Source organism: Rattus rattus, chromosome 1, assembly GCF_011064425.1.
Source record: "Rattus rattus isolate New Zealand chromosome 1, Rrattus_CSIRO_v1, whole genome shotgun sequence".
In the NCBI taxonomy this organism is placed as follows: Eukaryota; Metazoa; Chordata; class Mammalia; order Rodentia; family Muridae; genus Rattus; species Rattus rattus.
The window spans coordinates 218,055,757-218,077,504 of NC_046154.1; the positions used below are offsets into that span (position 1 = coordinate 218,055,757).

General features: G+C 37.9%; 1 protein-coding gene and 1 non-coding gene across 2 annotated transcripts in view; both read left to right on the forward strand.

The window, feature by feature from the left end:
- The window catches only part of Emc2 (ER membrane protein complex subunit 2), an 894,248-nt gene that overhangs the window by 11,878 nt on the left and 860,622 nt on the right, over window positions 1–21,748 (forward strand). The window lies entirely within an intron of this gene.
- LOC116890309 lies at window positions 17,085–17,220 on the forward strand. The gene has a single exon (XR_004386538.1). It is a non-coding gene; the product is annotated as a U4 spliceosomal RNA (small nuclear RNA).

The following is a 21,748-nucleotide window of genomic DNA, read 5'->3' on the forward strand; positions in this document are numbered from 1 at the left end:
ATACTGACCAGGATGGGAAAAAGGAACACTCCTCCATTGTTGGTGGGGTTGCAGACTGGTACAACCATTCTGGAAATCAGTCTGAAGTTTCCTCAGAAAATTGGACATTGAACTGCCTGAGGATCCAGCTATACCTCTCCTGGGCATATACCCAAAAGATGCCCCAACATATAAAAAAGACATGTGCTCCACTATGTTCATCGCAGCCTTATTTATAATAGCCAGAAGCTGGAAAGAACCCAGATGCCCTTCAAGAGAGGAATGGATACAGAAAATGTGGTACATCTACACAATGGAATATTACTCAGCTATCAAAAACAACGACTTTATGAAATTCGTAGGCAAATGGTTGGAACTGGAAAATATCATCCTGAGTGAGCTAACCCAATCACAGAAAGACATACATGGTATGCACTCATTGATAAGAGGCTATTAGCCCAAATGCTTGAATTACCCTAGATGCCTAGAACAAATGAAACTCAAGACGGATGATCAAAATGTGAATGCTTCACTCCTTCTTTAAAAGGGGAACAAGAATACCCTTGGCAGGGAAGAGAGAGGCAAAGATTAAAACAGAGACTGAAGGGACACCTATTCAGAGCCTGCCCCACATGTGGCCCATATATATACAGCCACCCAATTAGACAAGATGGATGAAGCAAAGAAGTGCAGAAGTGTAGATCGCTCCTGAGAGACACAGCCAGAATACAGCAAATACAGAGGCGAATGCCAGCAGCAAACCACTTTACTGAGAATAGGACCCCCGTTGAAGGAATCAGAGAATGAACTGGAAGAGCTTGAAGGGGCTCGAGTCCCCATATGTACAACAATGCCAAGCAACCAGAGCTTCCAGGGACTAAGCCACTACCTAAAGACTATACATGGACTGACCCTGGACTCTGACCTCATAGGTAGCAATGAATATCCTAGTAAGAGCACCAGTGGAAGGGGAAGCCCTGGGTCCTGCCAAGACTGAACCCCCAGTGAACCAGACTGTTGGGGGGAGGGCGGCAATGGGGGGGAGGGGTGGGGAGGGGAACACCCATAAGGAAGGGGAGGGGGGAAGGGGATGTTTGCCCGGAAACCGGGAAAGGGAATAACCCGCAGAATGTATATAAGAAATATTCAAGTTAATAAAAAAAAAGTTATAGTTTACAATCTAATAATTGACTGTGGAATGATATGTTATTGGGGTTATGGTAGACCATTCTTTGATGAGGCACAGTACAGTTACTGCTAGTTTATTGCAGAGTTCCTGCATACAATGTCGTGATAACATTAGACATAATCTTGTCATCTCAACAGCTGGCCTAGAATTTACTTTGAAGTCTTTCTATTCAAAACATTGCCCAGAGACTTTTCCAGTTTAAATTTCTAGTCTCAAATGTCAGTGTCAACCTCAAAGTTTATGGTTCAATTATGCAGATTAACCTATAAAACACACTTAGAAAATAAAATAGATTTCATATTATTTATGTGTCCTCTTTGTCATTACTAAAATTTGTTTAACATGAGTAACTATGCTTAAGATGCTTTGTGTGTTATGCCAGATAAAATGGTTTTTGTTAAATCAAATCAAATAAGATTATACTTTCTAAATCTAATACAATTATAATTGTAATTCTGTGTGCATGTACAAATTTATGTATAATAAAATTTGAGTGATTTACTGATTAAGGTTATGTAGAGACCTGGACAGTTTATTGTAGCTGCTTGTGTCCTCATGCTAACTAGGTTTCCCAAAAACCTGTTTGCAGTGTCCCACCACAGTTGGTTCTGATTGATAAATAAAGATGTTGACAGCTAATGACTAGGCACTGAGACAGAGGAGGGACTTTAGGATTCTAGGGCAGGGGCAAACAGAAACAGGGATAGCCACCAAGCCGGAGAAGGAAGAGAGAGAACAGGCTGGAGAAGTGCATAAGACAGAGAGATAGCCATCATGTAGGTGCTGGGCAATGCAGTCTAGAGAGTTGCAGGCTGAGTCCTGAGCAACAAAGATGGGATGTAAATTTTAGTAAGTGATAACTTGTTGGTGAATATTGGACGGTAGACTAGCTGTATGGAGGTTAGGAAGTTACCCAGCCATTGAACAGATTGAGACACATGGGAATATAAAGGCTGTGTGTGTGTGTGTGTGTGTGTGTGTGTGTGTGTGTGTGTGTGTGTGTGTGTGTGTGTGTATGTGTGTGTGTGCGTGCTTGTGTCTTTCATTTGGGAACCCAAAACATTGGGGCTGGTAGCAATGTGCTCTGTAGCCATCAGGATCAATTTGAGTAGTGATAATTGAGTACATCTACAGTTTATCTTGAAAAGCAGGATTATCTCCTTGGGCTTCACGGCTACCTAGTGATTTGGCTATTCTTTAAGATCAGTACTATGGTTATTCATTTGTTTATTCCACATAGAAAATAACAACAGCTGTTGGCCTATTTCATTTATTGAATGGCTGCTGAGTGCCTGACTTTCTGGAATGCCGTTTCTCAGCAAATAGAAATATACTACTTGGTCAATCAACACTGCTATGAATCCAGTGGGAAAACAAAGTCAAAACTGCTTCCTTTAACTTTCAAGAGCCTCAAAGAAAACTTTCAGTGTCTCCGGATTGTTTGTCCCAGTGCATGCTGGGTGATTCTCGTTATACCTGGAGCACTTCTGTTGTTTCCACTCACCTGCAACCCTAAGAGGTTCAGATAAAAAAATGCTTTTCAAAAATCTGGAAATCACAAGTCCTGCACTGAAATGTTACTGGGTGTGGACTGACTTAGAAACATGTGGATTACATTTCTCTGAAAATTTCTTTGGTTATAAAAATTAAGAGGAAAGTGTTTGGCCAGAAGCATTTTGGTTGATGACAACCTCAAAATGGCTTGAAATTTCTGGTTGGATAAGCAAACAAATAAAAATACAACAAATTTCATTTTCATCTTGTCTTGTAAAACCCCAGACACTATATTAAACCTCGGGTCACTTTGAAGCCAGATTTTACAAAGCATCTGGAGAAGCTATTGGTTTTATTCTTTGTCTCACAAAAACAATAGAGAAAAATGCTTCCATGAACTTATATAAGCAACACTGATGTTTCTCAATGAATCAACACGGATCGAGTGAGAAAAAATAAATTTATACATTATTTGCTATTAGAACATTAACTAAAACAATCATCCAAATTAATCCTTCATAGGGAAAATAGTTGATTCATTCTAAATTCACCCTAAAATATCTAAAAAACTTGAACATAACTTGTATATATAAAAAGGGTAAGTTTAACTTATCATTAAACCAACAATATGGAAAGTAATAAAGAGCACAACTTCTACTTACTAAAAACGAATTATCCAAGACTAAAAACAAATCAACTTGATGGCTATTATTGGTTTTATTCTCTTCCTTAAAATACATCAAATAGTTGGTCACTAAGTATGCTGCCAGTTTGGCACAAGTTAACGAGCATCAAGGAGATAGTGTGTGGTTGTGAAATGGTTAATAGCTATCCATGGCCCAGTACAGAAATCCAGGTAGCATTTAAAAATGTAGTACACCACAACATACTTTGTAAGTGGTTCTTATACTTTGTATGTACATAAGTATCAGAAGTAGAAGTTATTAAAAGGTAAGGTGAAAATGTCTCCTTCCCAGTTGAACATTTTGATCTGAACCGTGGCCCAAGAGGCTGTGCTTTTATGTTGTGTGTACGCGCATGTGTGTGCATGTGTGTGTATGTGTGTGTGTGTGTGTGTGTGTGTGTGTGTGTGTGTGTGTTTAATGTTGAGGCACACATGTGGAAGTCAGAGGACATCTTGAAGGAGTTTATGTGCATGCCTGCATACACACACACATGTTGCGGTAAAATTAGAAAGTTTTTTTTTTATTCCGCACTTGTAGAGCCACATGGCATCTGTGTGATATTTTCATCTCAGTCAACAAAGTGTCTCACCCGCTAAGCTCCATCTTATATCACACTGCTAATGGCTTCTCTCTGAGCCCCGCAACAATCTCTCTACCCATCTAGTTCCCAAGGCAGGTTGCCACCATGCCAGACATACACATCCCAACTCCATGGTAGCCCAGTGTGTCCAGCCACCACATACTTTCTTGAACTGAATTAAATCGCTACATGAAAGAACACACAACACAGTAACCTCTAATCTAATTGATAAGATATAATCGCCCACCTAAATAAGATATAGTTTGTTCATCTAGACATTCCAAATCCTGCACATATCCATCCCTTAAGAATAGTCATAACATCCTGTAGATGTGCAGAGAGAAATCTTAACAACTGCTGCCATGTTCTCTCTGCTGCTCCCCTATCTCCTCCTCTCACTCCAGTTTCCTCCCTCTCTAAAACTTATTTCCTCCACCCATCCTTCCTCCTGGTCCAATGACAGGTCTCGTTCTATCCTATACCTGCCTTTACCAGTATAATTACTTCATCCTACACACACACACACACACACACACACACACACACACACACACACACACACACACACACACACACACTTTAAAACTTTTTAACAAGTCAGAAGAAAAAGCAAGATTGGGTGTAGTGTTTTAATCCCAACACCCAAGAAACTTAAAGAAGAGGATTTGAAGTTTGAGGCCATCCTGTGATAGGTAGAGAAACTCTAACTACCTTGAAAACAAGAATGATGTTAAAAGAGAAGTATTGAGGCTGATACTTGGAAGAACTTGTCCTATGTCCCTGAGATAGGGGACAGGGACAGCTGCCGCACTCTTTCAGCAGTATTTGTATGGACACTATCTTAGAATATAATTATAGATTTCCAGATATGTGTTTGTTCATTCAAAACATACTTAAGTACCAAGAATATTTTAAAAAATATATAAACAATCTTTACCTTCATTTATCATATTTCTATGAGGGATTCAGCTAATTAAAAAATGGTTTTATATCAGAATTTTAAGCAGCTAGTCAGAGAAAGAATAAAAACTCCCAGAACGGTGAGAGAAGTTCTTGACAGGGTGAAGGTGGCAGGAAGAACACAGCAGTATTCCAAGAGAAATATCAAGGCTAAAGACATGGCTGTTGGGAAGGATTTGAAGTGAAGGATGAATGGTATTGAGATGGGCCAGAGTAGAGCAGGAGATATTTAGGAGAGAAAGGCCTGCCAGGGAACAGTGTTTTAAACATTACAGACTGTGGTGTCTACTTTGAGTAAGTGGCAGTCGAGGCCATTCCTGGGATTTGAGAAAGGTGAAACTCAAAGGGACTGTTTCTATCATAAGGGAAGTGGACATTAAAATAACAATTCACATTAAAATAGCAACTTAGTGACTCCCTCTATAGCACTCACGGAACAAGCTGTGCACAGTATTTATGTTGGGAGGGTGCAGGGTGTAATTTTAAAAGCACACTCCAGCCTTTGCCCAGGACCGCAGCCTGTGCTCTGGTCCCGAGATCAGCTGTCGCCAGCCCCACTCCTGGCTTGCCTGGGAGCCGCTGTGCTCTACTGCCTCACTCTCCACTCTCGGCTTCTCTTTTGTTCCTCCCACCAGCTACTGACCTGGCTTCTCTCTTTCTCTACCCACCTTTGCTCTGTGGATGAAAAACACTCACACAACTTTATTACTTTAGAACTCGCCAGCTAACACAAATGATGGATTCAGAATCTCCTGTCCTAAACTCATCAGCTAGCCTGTATCAGCCTGTATCCTCCTTGGCTATCCGCAGGCGGCAGAGCCACTGGTACACAATATCTTTGTGCTTCTCTTTCCAAAGCCTGGCCGAAAAAGCCTCTTCTCTTTCCCTGCAGGTCTTTTTCCTCCTGGGACCCGGAAATTCCACCTGTCCCTTCCACCCAGCAATTGGCTCCCGCCCTCAGGAGAGCACATAACTTTTTTTCCTCTATGTTCCCATCTCACTTCTAGCTAATAACTAATAAATATATCAAATAATATGATTGTCTTACTGTCCATGAACTAACCTGTCATTCATTATCAGAAAGGAGTATCTACAAATATTTGCACGTTTGAGAAGTGCATTTTTAAACATTGATTTTTTTAAAATATCCTTTAAAAAAGCTAGTTATTTTTATGTTAAATAAGGTAGTATTGAAAATTGGCCAATTTTTCTCTGACACCGGAACCTACTTAACAGTATTCTGGCTCACAAAATACTGAAATAATTAGAAACGATACTTAACACCATTACACAAAGTATCATAAGTTTAATAAATAGTGACTACTTTGGAAGCAAATATTAGTAAAATAATTAATCTCATTTTCCAGATGAATAAATGTCTAGTTGCTTTGCTAATTACATGTTGTTAACCAGAGTTAGATATGGATAAAATCCAGTTATCTCATGCTCGCTGGGGTAAATAATAAAAACAAAATGTGCCAACCTACTCTATTGCCGGCTCTGGTGGGCCACATGGCATCTGCGGGGTATTTTCATCTCAAACAGCACAACCTCTCCACCCAACTCTCTAAGTTCCCAATTTCTATCCCACATTGCCACCCGCTACTCTCTGGGCTGTGCATGATCTCGCCATCCATCTGGTTCCCAAGGCGGGTCTCTGCCACACCAATTCCACAGAGTCCGCTTAACTCAATGCTCTCTTGCTGCAGACTCTGTTCACATTCCCAGCATCTGCCCCCTGTGGTTATAGTCACAACTCCCAGTAACACATTGAAATCAAAACTCTAGAAGCTTGCAATTTATCAGTCAAATTCCTATCAGTAAATTCTCACTCCCTCAAATGTCTACACAATAAACTCAGAGCGAATTAATATTGATATTGACAATTTGTCCTATAAAAATCGATCCCTTATAAAATATTTATAGCCACCCGTGGCCTTTTAAGGCTACACAGACCTGGGTTGTCCTCCTCTGCCTTCCTCTTGGTTCTCCCTTCTCCTCCTCTCTCTCCTGTCTCCAAAACGCTGTGCTTGCCTTCCTTTTTCACTGCCCATTCACAGACCTTGCCTTATCTGGTGCCTGACCTCTCCTGTGGACAACAATCCACACGTGCTCAGTATCAAATCTGGAATATTCTACCAGATCAGGACATTCACAGAAATAATATGGGAATTGTTTAATGCTCTGATTCATTATCCAAAGCCCTGAGATATTGAAGTAGCCTATCCAGTAGCTAGCACACATTTAATTTGAAACAGGACCATGACAAGTTCAAATTGGAAGAAGAGGACAAACTTCCTTTCACTTGGAGATGAGGAATGTGTTATATGGGACTTCCATGGTCTGGACACACTCCAGTCCTAGCTAGCTTTTTGTTGTTGTTAGTGGTGATGTTGTTTTGTTGTTGTTAAGCTGACTCTACTTTATTTGGTATACTATTAAAGCCTACAGTTGCCTAATGTGATCATTTGGATTATGTCCCCTTATCTTCACCAAGATTAAAACTAAAGTCTAAGTCTTAGTTTTAAAGTCAGGTTTTCTAGTAGCAGTCAAATCCTGACAGTGAGCCACTCTTGCCACTCAGCCAACCAGTCATTTAGAACATAAACTTCTGGATTAGAAAAATAAAGAATTCAAAGAGAAGGAAGCAATATTTGGTTGAGCTGTCTGGGCTTGCTTTGCTCTTTTAGTATTCAAGTGGACAATTTGTACAATTTCCCTTACTTTGATCTCAGCTGCCCACACTACTGAGATGTAGGCACAAACTATTTACCAATCCCTTCATCCATAGTCTTTGAAGAATGGAAAAAAATTCATCCATTGTGAAATTTCCAGATCTAAAGTGCCTACAGTTATTTGTGCTGCTGACTTGGACCATAGAAAGAGAGTCAGCTCTAGCCAGGGCCATCCCCAAGCCACCCACCCAGCCAGACCTGTTGACCTTGCCAGCATCATTTCCTGAAAGATATCGCTCCTCATGTATGCCCACTGTCATCCCCTTGGAAGATCATGATACCCGAGCAGGAATCTGTTAATGGAGGATAAGAACACCAGGCAGACTTTTGTATTTTACTTGGAACCGTGGTAACCACAAAGCGGTGCTGGGTATTTCATGAATCAGATTGCTGTCAGATCCATGTATTCTTTTATTTGGATCCACTTCAGTGACTGTGCTGTTCTTCAGTAAAAATTGTTTGATGTTCAAAAACCTTGAAGTCATTTAAACTACTTTCTTCCCCCCTTTTCCAATAGAAGTTCACATTTTGTCCACCACAAAGAGAAGCAAATGCCAAGAGGTCTGAGCTCATTTTGCAAGAACAAACCCACAAACTCTGATTGGCTTCTAAGCTTGGCTAGACACAATCCCCAGAGTTCCAGACCTTACATCAAATGGGACAATATCATGTCACAATGAAAACTGTGAAGTCAGTAGATTGCCTGAACTCAAATACCTTGACACAAACTTTGAACAAAGTGATTTATTCTCATTACCTTCGGATTACTTCAATGTGACAATTAGAGTATGAATTTCTCAGAGATAGTGTGCATAGGTCATGTGTTTAGGAACCTGACATAGAGAAAACAGTTTATGAGAATATCGGAGTAATTTCTTTTCTTGTGAAGTTTCCTTGCATGTCATCTTGTATTAATGAAGAAAACTAATCTTTATTGATATAGAAGCCTTAGCAAAACAGTATGCGAGGTTATAGTCTTTTTAGAAAAGATGGCTCAGTATTTAAGATCACTGCCTGTTCTTGAAGAGGACTTGGGTTCAGTTCACATAATGTGGCGGCCAACAACTATCACTCTAATCTGAAAGGACCCCATACCCACTTATGACCTCTGAGGTTGCTGTATATGTATGGGGCACAGACATACACACAGGAAAAAGACTCATACACCTAAAATAAAATCTCAGAAAAATCACATGTCTTTCTGTCTATTAAGATAGTTTCATGAGTGCATACAACTATCAAAATACATTAAAACATCATCATTGAATATACTGTAGAGAAATTTATGTGCAATATTTAACAATGTACTATCTTTTCTTTCCTCCTTTCATGTTTTAGAGCAAATTAAAGTCCCTGTCCCTATCTTATGTGAACACAAATTAATATTTTTATTGAGCACATATTATGTGCAGTTGATGGTATTTTAGTTTAGTTTAGAACTTATGGATAACTCCTTATGAGGGAGTGAAGGAGAACTTGCTAGGAGCATAACTGGCTAGTGAGAAGGCAAGTAGTTGGAATATTGAATAGATACAAAGGTACTAGAAAAGAATGATTAGAACAGTATTGAAATTTTCTGTTAAAGGGAGGAGGAATGAAACAGCACCTAAATGCTACCAAGTTTAATCAGAGACACTAGGATGTTGGTGGTAAATAAGCTGTGTCCTTATGGAGGTTTCTGTGAACCGGAAGTAGAAATGGTGTCACTGGGACTCTGTGTTAGAGCAAAAGCCAGTGAGATAGGACTGGATAGCACCTATTTCAGAGACTAGGAATGAATCAATTAGTGACTGGATGTTTGAGCACGTGAGATGTTATAACCAAATCAAAACCATCTATAAAACATAACTGAATGTGTGTGCATATTCTGAATGAAATGTATGGAATTAGTAGAATGTTCATAGAGAGACACTATTGCATGAAAACTGAAGTAGAATCATACAGGGAACTACAGCATACTATATGGAGAGGTCAGTATGTTAGATACTTCGCAATACGATGAAATAGGTTAAATAGGTTGTTCTTTACAATATCAGTTTTTGAGAAGACAAGCACAGTAGTGAATTAACCAAAAACTCCTTGTTGCCTATCGTTTCCAGCCTAGGGGATCTTAGGAGACTTCAGACAGCACAGAAGAGTGGAAGCCACAGAGATCGCAGAACACCAGTTTCCAGCAATGAGTCAAAGGACAATCACTAGGCTCAAAGATCCAAAAGCCACAAACCTCACTGTGGTAAAACTTTCACCTGAGGAATAGCTGTGATCCAACTATTCGAAATTTCCTTCTTCAAAATCAACTCATAGCAGCTTTACATCCACATGCTAAAAGGCCCTTGGTAGAAAAGAGTAGTTGAAGTTCCAGTCCACAGGCCCTGGGCATGCCACCATTTTCGATGATTAACCTGTGGCTTGGACTGTCATAGGTTGGCTTCTTTCAGAAACAGATTACAAAATGGGGGTCCTGTGCAAAGCCTTTCCCTGCAAGCACTCCACACCAGTGGAAAGGATAGAAAGAATAACTGGGTATGAAAACAAACTGACTTCTACACAGACTTCTCACCGTATTTCTGTGCTCCAGAGCTAGGACGACATCACACAGCTGGGGCAAGGTGAACATGCTGAATGTTCCTTTAATGGTAGGATGGGATGGAACACACCATGAAAGTTCTTTTCAGAACAGATGCGGTCTTATGAAATGATGGTCGCGCAAATGAAAGAATGGGCAAACGGTGTGAAAGAGAAGGTGAGAGGTAGATAGATTGATATACTTCACTTATGTGCTATTAAAGGATGACTGTTAGGTTTTAGTCCCAGCTTAATGGTATTTCTGAAACACCAAGGGAGCACGCCTTTGGGCATGTTTGGAGGTGTATTTGGGGAACACACTTACTAAGGATTCACAGCTTGCCGCAAATGGGATTCACTTCCAAATGGGTGAAACATACACAAAAAGGTCAAAAGAAGCATGCCTGCCCGTAGCTTTCTCTGCTTTACTCTGAGCCGGTGTACCAGCCACTGCTTCTTCCACCCTATGTGGTCAGCTGACTACAGATTTCTGGGCCTTCCTGTACGGACTGAGTAGCAGTGACTTTGTAAGGATCTCCTAGACGTTCATCACTGGATGGCAACTGCATAGACATCCGGTCCTGTGGACTCATGGGTTCGTAGCCTCCCAGCATGCAAGTTGCTACTGTTGGACCACCATTCCTTATTGTGAAATATGATCTAATTCATTTCTTCTTAATATATGTATTTAATATTTACACTCATATATTTTACTGACTCATTCCTCTTAAAGACTCTAATGCAGAATCTTACTAGTGTGGAGCACAAATGGTAGTGTTGACCATGTGAAAACTTCAGTGAAAACTTTATTTCCAAAAACTCAATGCAAATACTATTGATAATTCTTTGGGAGGCAGAAGTTGGGTAGTCTGGGACTAGAAAGGAAACAGGTCTTTGAGCATGGTAAGAAAGTTTTTTTGTTTTTTGCTTTTGTTTCTTTTTTTTTCTTTTATCACTGAACATGATGTCTAACACTATTAATATTTTTTCTTTTTAAAATCAATTCTGAAAAATTTGAACCCAACATAGATGCAGACATTGTGTGTGCTTTTATTTAAGGAATGTAGGATAACCTGCTGTCCACTTTATCCAACTTTCTACAGTTTGTTCACTCACACCTTATTTGGTTGACTGTTGAAGTTTCCTTGGTCTTACAGGGAGAATAGTAGGAACTTAAATTTCCCACAAATGACCCAATGGAAAGAATGCATACGTCATGAAAATAGAATAAAAAGAATGCAAGCAGCCCTAGGGAGGGAAGGAAAGCAGGGATCAAGGCTTCAGAACAGATCCTTGAGGAAGGATCAAAAGAAGCAAACGAAAAGCTTTACTGATTTGACATTGTTTTTTCTTTTTAACCCCAGGACTTTGTTAATTGCAAGGAAAACTGACCAGTGGTTGAGCCTCAAACAATTATCTTAAATCTTCCTGTGTTCCCTCATCTATTCTTTCCTATTTCCAGAGTTTTATCACTGGATTACAACTGTAGAGATATCCAGTTCTGTGGACTCGTGGGTTCTTAGCGTCCCAGCTTGCAAACTGCTATTGTTGGACCACGATCTACTCTTGTGGATGTGGAGTCCTGGCCTGGAGTGGAGAGGACATTCCCAGATTTCCTCATTTGTGAGGTAAGGAATCGGATGCTTGCCAGCTGCTTCGGTTTCCTTTCCAGTGTGAAGATGCTGTTCCATGTCCTCTGTGAAGGTGGCTTTGTCCTTGATCATCAACACATGCTGGACGACCTCAGTAAAAGTTTGGTTCTGTGCTATTTGAAGCTGCCTCAGAAATCTATCAATCTCCAGTTGTGGAAACTGATGCTCAAGAATTGCTACCATTGAAAATAAAATGTGATCAGTGCTGTGGTTGTTGAAATGCCACTCAATTCAGAGAGGAGTTACTTTATTTTTACTCTTTTCGTTGTTCATACCTTAACCTTTGAACATTGTTTTGATATTTACATGGATTAACAGAATAAAACAGACAAAAGGGAGAAGTTTTCATAAAAGCTAAACCAACACAGACAGCAAAAATTTAAGGAAATAGATTGGACCAATATAATAAGCATACTGTCCAATGTTTACTGAAGAGATAGTGCTTTGTGAGGCCCAGGGGAGTATCAAGGAACCTGATCAACTATGTTCTCCTTAAAGTGATATGGCAGTTATACATCTGAATCAATCCAAAAACCATTTTTATTGTATAAGTTATTGAAAACCTTATATTTCTATAGTCAAGCAAATCAAGATAGAGCCTATGTAGCTGATAAATACTAAATGCCAAAATCTATTTTGTTTTGCAGTGCTAGATATCAAACACAGGGCCTTGCTAATGCCAGGCAATTGTTTCTCTACTTAGATACAATTACAATATTAAAATCCAAATGTTTAGGTTTATTGTAGCAAGTAGTAACAGCTCCATAAACACTGCTTCTCAGGGAGGACTTGAAGTGGAAGGCAGGCACCCTATGCATCATCTTAGTGGTGTGAATTCTGCGGCTTCCAAATATCCTCTCCATTCCACACGCATAGGAGGCTTTCCTTTAGGGAAGACTCCGAATGAGGCCTGAAATTTGTCCTTTTTCCACTGCTTCCCATCACCAAAGAAGAACATGAGTGACTGCATAGACATACTAGACTCTAGAGTAGCCAGAGAATGAGAGACTTCAGGACAAAGCTTCCTGTGTGCCTGTCTTTCTAGAGAAAACAAGGCATTCCCCACTACCCTTTCTTTAGGTTTCCAGTAGAATCTTGAACATAGCTCAAAAATTACAGAAGACTCACCAGCACCAGTAAGGACCCTGTTCTCTAAGAGAAAGTTACTCACACGTATGTGAGTTCTATGTGGAAGCAATGCCATTTGAAAAATCACGAAAAAGCACATTGCAAGAGATCTACCTCAGCTGGTCCTCTGTCTACCTATGCATCATCTTGTAGACTGTAGAAATCTTTGTGGGAGAACTGTAAATGATAGAAAGTCTATGTTGAAATCAGACACAAAGGCAGCCAACCCCTTCTGTAGCTCTGTTTCTCTTTTACTCTTCCTAAATTAGTCTGTTGAAAGCTGGCATAGGACAGTAGAAGCTCCCTCTTGGTTTAAGATGATTTCCCTCTAGTTGGCTATGTTAATACAATTGTAGTTTCAAAGTATATATCAAAATATATTTCACCTATACTTTATCTGACATTTTCAATTTCCTTAGTTAACCCATATAATCCAGCAAATAATACATACTAAAGAAGAAGTGAACATTGATGAATTGTTCTGACCACACATAAGGTAGATCTGCAGGATGCTCTTTCATGCCGTATGTGAGATTAGATATTATTAGGAAAATGATCCATGATCTTTTTGTTTTTCTATGTGAGGTATGAAGATTGGGATGGGATATGGGAAGAGCAGCAAACTAAGTCTTGGATTACTAGCAAGCAGTTTATTAGGGAAGCACTACCAGAAAACAACAGTTTGAGTTCATAGAAGGAAGAGGAGCCAATAGAAGTTGCCCTAATTACTGTTGTGGCTATTCTGACTCAGTGCCTCAAGGACTTTCTGGAAAAGATTGAGATTGGAGGCTGGGAACCTTTTTATATGTTCTTAGTGTGTTTTGATTGAAGGTTGTGCCTAGGAACTTTGACGCACCTGTACTTCTAGGCTAAGCATGTATTCTGTGTACCCTACTTCCAAAGTCCTGGTAAAAGCTCCCAGGCAAGGTTCAGAGGGGCTCAGGTGAAAAAGATGTTCACTTATTCTGACTTTTCCTGTATAATAAGTGAAAGGGAAAACTAAGCTGTTTGCACCAGGGTGTTCAAAGCTTCCTCTGTGGAGGAATTTGCACTGAGTGTAAAAGTGCTTATCATCAGCATCATTCTCTAAATTCTGTGCACGTATATAAATGATGGGCAATGTCCTTGTTTACTTTCTATCGGTGTGATAAAACACTCTGACCAAAAGCAACTTAGAAAAGAACAAGATTTATTTGGTTTGTACTGCCAGGTCGCGTTATTGAAAAAAGTCAGAGCAGGAACCCAAGAAAAAAATTAAAAACAGAACCATGGATGAAAGTGTCTTGCTGGTTGACTTATAGACCCACTTATACCTTTTTAATGTAGCCCAAGACCAACTGCCTAGGGAATAGTGCTACCACGAGTGGACCCTACATCAACTAACAAGCAAGACAATCCTCTACAGATATGCTCATAGGTCAATCTAACTGGGAAATCCCTCATTTGAGATTCCCTCATTAGATGACTTCAGCCTGTGTCATGCTGGCAGTTTAAGGTATCTAGAACAAGCGGTATATATCTTTGGATAGAAATCTTAATTGTACTGTAATTACAAATATGCTCTCTGAAAGCACAACTGGGTTTATATAGTTACTGTTACTTGCTGGGTGAACTTGGTTATTTAGTTTATTAGTATAATAACACCTGTGTCAAATGTAATTAAGTCAAGTTTAGAGGAGCTTGTTAAAGAATTTAATCAGCCTAGCCCAATGCATGCACTGAAGGACTCCTTATTTCTGGTCATAAAATAAATCTGTATTGCCCTTTAATTTTCATAAGCATGAAGGCAAACTTAAAAATACTTCCTAACTAAAGTCTTCCACTGAAAACTTCCCTTTTCATTCCAAAATTAAACCTACCCCTTCAGATGCAGGACTTCTTCACATTTCTTAACATGTAATCGACTCAAGTTGTGAGTTCAACTTTTTAACAGACACGTTTATATCAGAGTATATTGAGAAGAGGTTTTGAAAATCAGGAAGTGCATGCTGCTGTAAATGATCTAGGTGCTCCCAGAAGCCCCATTCTGCACCAATCTGCTTTGACAAATTTCATAATGCTGGGAGGGAAACATGCTAACAGTACAGTGACCATTGATTGTATAGGTGTACAATGCACAAAAAGTAAATTGTTTGGTATGTGTCCTTCATATTTGGGGTAGAGATCATTCAGTAGTCAGATTAAAAGACAGACTCAATGAATTAAAATAACATGCTCAAGATAACTTGAGTAAACTGGGAATTCGTGAGTGAAGAGGCTGACACCAATGGTTGTTTTTGAACCGTTGTTTTCCTATATTGCCATCAGTTTGGATAGTGTCTCTCAGATGGGTATAGAGCTGGAATTTGGGTTGACTCCTTGCTGTACTGTTTGTGTATTGGGTAATCACTCAATCTCTTTCCCTCTCTTAGTTTTTTTACTGAGTAGATTTTCTATAAAAGTAATCATCACTATAATATTACGTTGTTTTGAGAATTCTATGAAATTACCTTAGTGATTTATAGCTCAGCATTATTTAGATGTAATCATTTAAGGAATAAAACTTTTAAAACAGGAATCTGGGAGTGTAGATGAGTAAAAATACTAAAAATGGCAGCTCAATTTTTCCTTTTTTTAAAAATCAATTAATACTTATATATCTTAATTTGAAAAGTGAGATTGTTTCCTTTTCTTCATAGTGTTATATTTTGTGACCATGTATTAAATCTGCATTATATATTATACATGTTTTATGTGTAAGAAATAAAAAGATCAAAGTAACATTGTGTCTATATCCATATTGCTTAAAGTCTTAGAATGATGATCTCTGACTCAGAAATAGCAATAGAAAAATCATGATGATACAGTCTTCAATTAGACTCTCTCTAACAAGAATAACCTGTTCTCTTTCACAGAAGAAAAAATGATAACTCATACTTTTATTCACCATCTACCCAATATTTAGAGAAAGTGCAGTATTGTGGTAAAAAATAAAATATGGTTTCTTTTATCCTGTGCTAGTGCTGGCACCATAGGCCCACATGGCATCTGGGGGATATTTTCATCTCAGCAAAGCATCTCACCTACTAAGCTCCATCCAATCTCACACTGCCAATGGCTACTCTCTGAGCAAGCAGCAATCTCTCTACCCATCTAGTTCCCAGGGCAGGATGCTGCCCTGCCAGTTTCACACGCATCCCAATTCCATGGTGAGCTTGGCGCATCCTGCCACCACACATTCTCTTGAACTCAATTAAGTCTCCACATGAAAGGACACACCATACAATATCCTCTGATCCAATTGATAAGATATAATTTGCCCATCTAGACAGCACAAAATCCTGTACACACTCACATCTTTGAAGTAGCCATAACAACCTGTATCTATGCACAGAGAAGAATCTTAACATCTGCCGCCATGCTCTCCCAGCTCCTCTCGCTCAGAATCCTTCTCTTCTTTCTAAAACTTTTCTCCTGCCCATCCTTTCTTCTTGTCCAATGACAGGCATCGTTCTAACCTGTACCTGCCTTCCTGCATAAAGATATCAACCTACAGTGCAGGATAAGTGTTTTAAGTTCATTTTGACTTTATGTCCAGACTGTCATAGGATGTGTGCTCATTTACAGAAAACTTCTAATTATAGGAGGCTTAGCTCTTCAAGAATATTCTTATATGCCGGGGAGGTCCTACAACAAACAGTTATATGACCAAAATTATCCCTGTACCCACATTTTTGAAAACTCCACATTTATAACTTTATACTTATCTGAATGTCTTGGGATCTATCAATGAGTTCTTTACACATAATTTGGCCATAATAGCCTGTAATTTGCTAGTGACAAAAAAAATCCAACCTTTCATATGTACCTAGTTCATCTGCAAAAAGAGGAAGACAAAAACACTCTCAAGTGAATGTTAATATTCCATATTAAAACAAATTTCAGAGATTTAACTTTTGCTTGCTCTTTCTTCCTTTCTTCCTCTCTCTCTCTCTCTCTCTCTCTCTCTCTCTCTCTCTCTCTTTCTCTCTTCTTATTTATTCTCATATATCCTGACTGATTTTCCCTCCCTCCAATTTTAATTTTCTTTGGCTCATTTTATTAGGTCTGTTGCTTTTATTTTAAGTATTGTGTCTAAGCTTTGCGCAGTGGCAGTATCCTAGCCAATGATGTTTATCTGAGGCGCGATTATTGCTAATTGAAAACTTAAGAATTGTGTGTGTGTCTAAACATCAGGTAGGTAGAAAAGTACTAGAATAAGGATTGCAACCTTTGCCTGTTAAAGAAACAAAATGTGAATGATCAATGTGAACCACTTACCCCTTTCCTCTTGTCTCCAGCTTTTCCTGTTATAAGAACTTTTCCAAAACTATGCATGTCTGTGTTACAGTTCAATTCCTGCCATCACCTTGTCACATATGGGAAAGAAGTTCGTGTTCTCCCCAATTCTTCTCTGTGTATTATGTGTATATAATGATTGATGGGGAAACATTTTCTTCAGTTGCTTTACTACTGCTAAAGAGCTCATGCTCCTGTAAATAAATCCCCACCTATGTTCCAGTGAACAGCCCTAGATAATTCACCAAATCATCGGGGGACAAAGGCATAAAAGTAGAAAGGGTAGCTGTGAAGAGGAAGAGATCTGCAGGAGCAGGAAAGAAACAAGAGAGTAATCAATGAGAGTGAGTATGACTCCAAAACATTACACACGCATACAAAAATGTCAGAATAAAACCCACTACTATATACACAATGGATATATACTAATGCAAGCATTACAAATTCTATTTATGATTTAAGACCCAACTTTTATAGACTATCCCAAGAATAAGTGTTGTATTTCCTTGAATGAGTTTCAAAGTTCTCACAGCTTTGTCTTTTGTCATTTTTGAAAACTATATGTAGTTACACTTATAAATTTACATGTAATATTAAAACTATATAGATAGTATCTTCAGTTAAATATTTTAAAGGCGAGGTATTCTAGTATACATATTTCTTTTTTTATAACATCAGTCTACACTTAGTTTTGTATTGCTTAGATGCTATTTGCAGGTTTTTCTTTCTCACGGTCTCATTGAATAACACAATAAGAATGAAGGTATGTAAACCTTTACCATTCCTTAATATATAAGAATTTGTGTGTATGTAACATGATGAAGTTATTTGTTGTCCTTTACTTTTATTGGATTTATAATCTAAAGATATTTTAAAGGTAGTTTTACTATGTTTTAAAATAAAACCATTAGTTGTATTGTCAGAGAATTGGTTTTAAGATTTCTGTGGACACCAAAATTGGTGGATATTACAGGTCTTAAACTAAAGTGTTTGTGTATCAACTAAACACATCCTCCAAAATTCCTCAAATCATCTCAAAATTACAGGAAACATTCAATTCTAAACTATGTAAATATCTGTTATATTGTAGTTTTCGGGAACAATGACAAGAAAGTGTAAACATGCTCAGTAACATGCAATTTTTAAAAAAATAGTTTTGGTCTATAGTTGGTTGAATCTATTGACATAGAATTCACAAAGAGAGAGCCAACTTCCTCAGGGAATGAAGGAGATGATACAGTAGTGATGGACAGAATGATGGAGAGTCACCCTTCTTTAAACTGACCTGTTTATTATATTTTTAAACACTCAGATTGTCTACATAGTTTTCCCACAGAATGTTCTTTCTTGTAATAAAGGCTCTGGAGGAAAAAAGAAGGAAGGTGAGAGGTGAGGAAAGATAAGGATCCGGATGTATGTTTCTCACAGAGCACATAAGTTGAGAGCCAGCCGTTGACCTGGACCCTAGGAGCTTATCTCGCATACTTGCTAATCATGTGGAAGAGAGAACTAACAGATTCTAAACTGCTAACAGAACACATACCACACCATGTGAAAGGGTAACAGGGAATCATGAAAGCAAGGCGGCGAGTCTTGCAATTCTATAGTTATTTTTCTAAGTCATGGAGACTTTTCCATGCAATGGAGAGCAAATCAAAATATGATGAGGTAAACATTCTATATGGTTCTGAGATGAGATCACACTCCCACACTACATATTTCTCTCTGGCATCTCCTTAAAAATGTTTCAATCTATTGCTTTCCAATTCATAAACACTTTCACTCTTCCCTTTTTACTACTCAAACTTCTTTTGGATCTTTCAAATGTTCTTTTCCAAACAAAACAGAAAATTATATATTTCAGATGTGAATTCTTAAGATTAAGAGTGAGATTATAATTTAGAGTTTAGAGATAAGATGTTGAAGTCAAAATTTTTGCAGAGTATACTTTAGCAAATACATATCATATAACAGCCCCAGTGTGCTTACGTGATTGGCCACTATGCACAAATTATTCTTGTTGAATTATTTTGCTCTTGAGAAAAATCTATTCATTTTTATGGCTCTCTTCTTTAAATAAGCCTGGAAGCAAGCTTAATTTTACTACAGGGATGGAGCCTGACACACCTAAAAATGTGATTTTTTTATATTTGAGAAATATCAATTACATCCTATATAAAACAAAAGAATTCCTCAAATATAAGAACAGTATGTAAGAGTTACATGGTAGGCCAAGCATGTTTCATATAAAACTTATGTACTCCAAGCCACACAGAAATGATCATTGTATAGCAGAGTTGTTAATAATGCAGTCAATTAATTTAATGAGCTTAGATATTTAGACTTGATTGTTTGAGAGACAGAATCATTTAAGCAATTAATAATCTCATGTAAGCTTTTTTATTAGCTTCATCGATAGCTCAACCTACTTTGTATGTCATTCACATTACTTTATTGATTTATGTTAATTAATAATCTATATACTCTTACTTATTATATATAGTGAGATATGCATTGCACAATTTAAAATAAAGTGCTCTAATGTAATTTTACTTAAAATATGATATGTTCTTTTCATTTCATATGATTTATTATCATCTTGATGGCTGAAATGTAAAGTGCTAAAGAATAATCTGGCCATGGGTTGTTTTGGTATTGATATTTACCATACAAATATATAGAAAATTGATTTGTGCTTCATGAAATCAAGTCATCAATTTGATGCCATATCAAAGTGGCATTATCTTCTCATTAGCTTTCATAACACATGTCAGCTAAGGGTGACAGTGGCTATAGAGGTGGTTGGGATTAGTGACACACTGACAGAAAAATCATTAAGAATCTGATATGGAAGATGACTATATACAATGTTATCAACACTCCTTGCTCTTAAGTGAAGACAAGAGGCTATGCCAGTGAGATTCCTATTTGTTTAAATACATGCTGTAAAAATTCAGTGTTTTTCTGTTGGAATCTCTCTATATACAACCTGTCCATTAGTCACCTCATATATTTTGTTATCACTTCATACTTTATTTTCTTCCTTTGACCCCAGAAAAGTCCCAAGTAGTTCTAAAACCCATTAGTATCCCTGAACACTCACACAAAAAATCTATAAATGATTTCTTAATGGTCCTTACTAATTAGTACTAAGCAATCTTGGACTGGCTAGAAGTCATTTTATAGATACTTGAAATATCTTTTAATGTGTCAATGTTATTCTTTCTTGTTAATATTATCTTTTTATAAATGTACAGAAGTAATTCAGCACATTGATCACCCAATTAAGCCACTAGAATGAATGTACAAATTCCATCTTCACTCATTATTTGGAATTAGATTTGTTGAAAAGAGAATCATGAGCTAATCCAGTGTACAGAGAAGGAAGATGAATTGTGCTGACTACTTTTTACACCCTTCTGCTTAGTTCTTTGAATAAAGCAGCTATACACAAAAGGCTTAGAAATATTGCTTTTAGGGCAACTTTTCAGTTCCAATGGGTACTTGTGTACATTAAAAACAATCTACAGCAATGCAGGATGTTATACAGTGGAACCACAGGACTCAGAATAAAAAAGGCAAAGTTCACAATTTCATTCTGTAATGTTCTGACTGAGTGCTTTCAGAAAATCACATGTAAAATAGAAATAAACACTAATAGTGACTTCTGACTTTTATAGGGAATAAATGACATAGTAAATTCTCAGTAAAGTGTCCCTTACATAGTAAAAACTCAAAACACATTATTCACTACTTTTATCCTGCTTCTGTGCCCAAGAAAGCACATTGAGAAAGATTTCTTACTCCCAAAAGAAAGAAATTTGCATTGTAATAACTAAGAAAATAAAAATAGTTAAGGACATATTCCTGCAATGAGGAACCAGGGTTTTCACTAAGAGGTACAGAGTGGAACATGCGCAGTTTGCTGAGGCTTATGCGGAGCCATTAGAAGTGAAACAAGTAGACTCCTTACAGCACCCTCACTTCCTCTCTCTGAATTATGCAGCATCTTCACATACTCTGTACTTGATGGAAATTGTCAAACACAGTTGCTCAATGTCTTAACACTTCTGATTAGAGACTATGGGACTATCTCAAATCAAGTTCTCATCTTTTCTGAGCTTATATGTGAAAATAAAATTTCTATACATTTGCACTCACTAAATACAAATACTTTTGTATGCAAAAGTACAGGGTATTCCCACAAAAATGAGCATTTTAACTCTATAGATGTCAATTTAGTATCTTATAATTTGATAATTAATAATTTAAAATTTTAATTATTTACTTTGTATTTGAAGCTATTTAGGATCCCACCATTTAAGAACTTTTTTTTTGGCTAGATAATCTACCACGATTCTGATATGATTTGAAAACTACGGATTTCTAGATTACTCTTACCTTCTGTCTGACTGAGCTAAAAGTTGGAAGATCCCAGGATACCTACTCTCCTTAATTTCAGG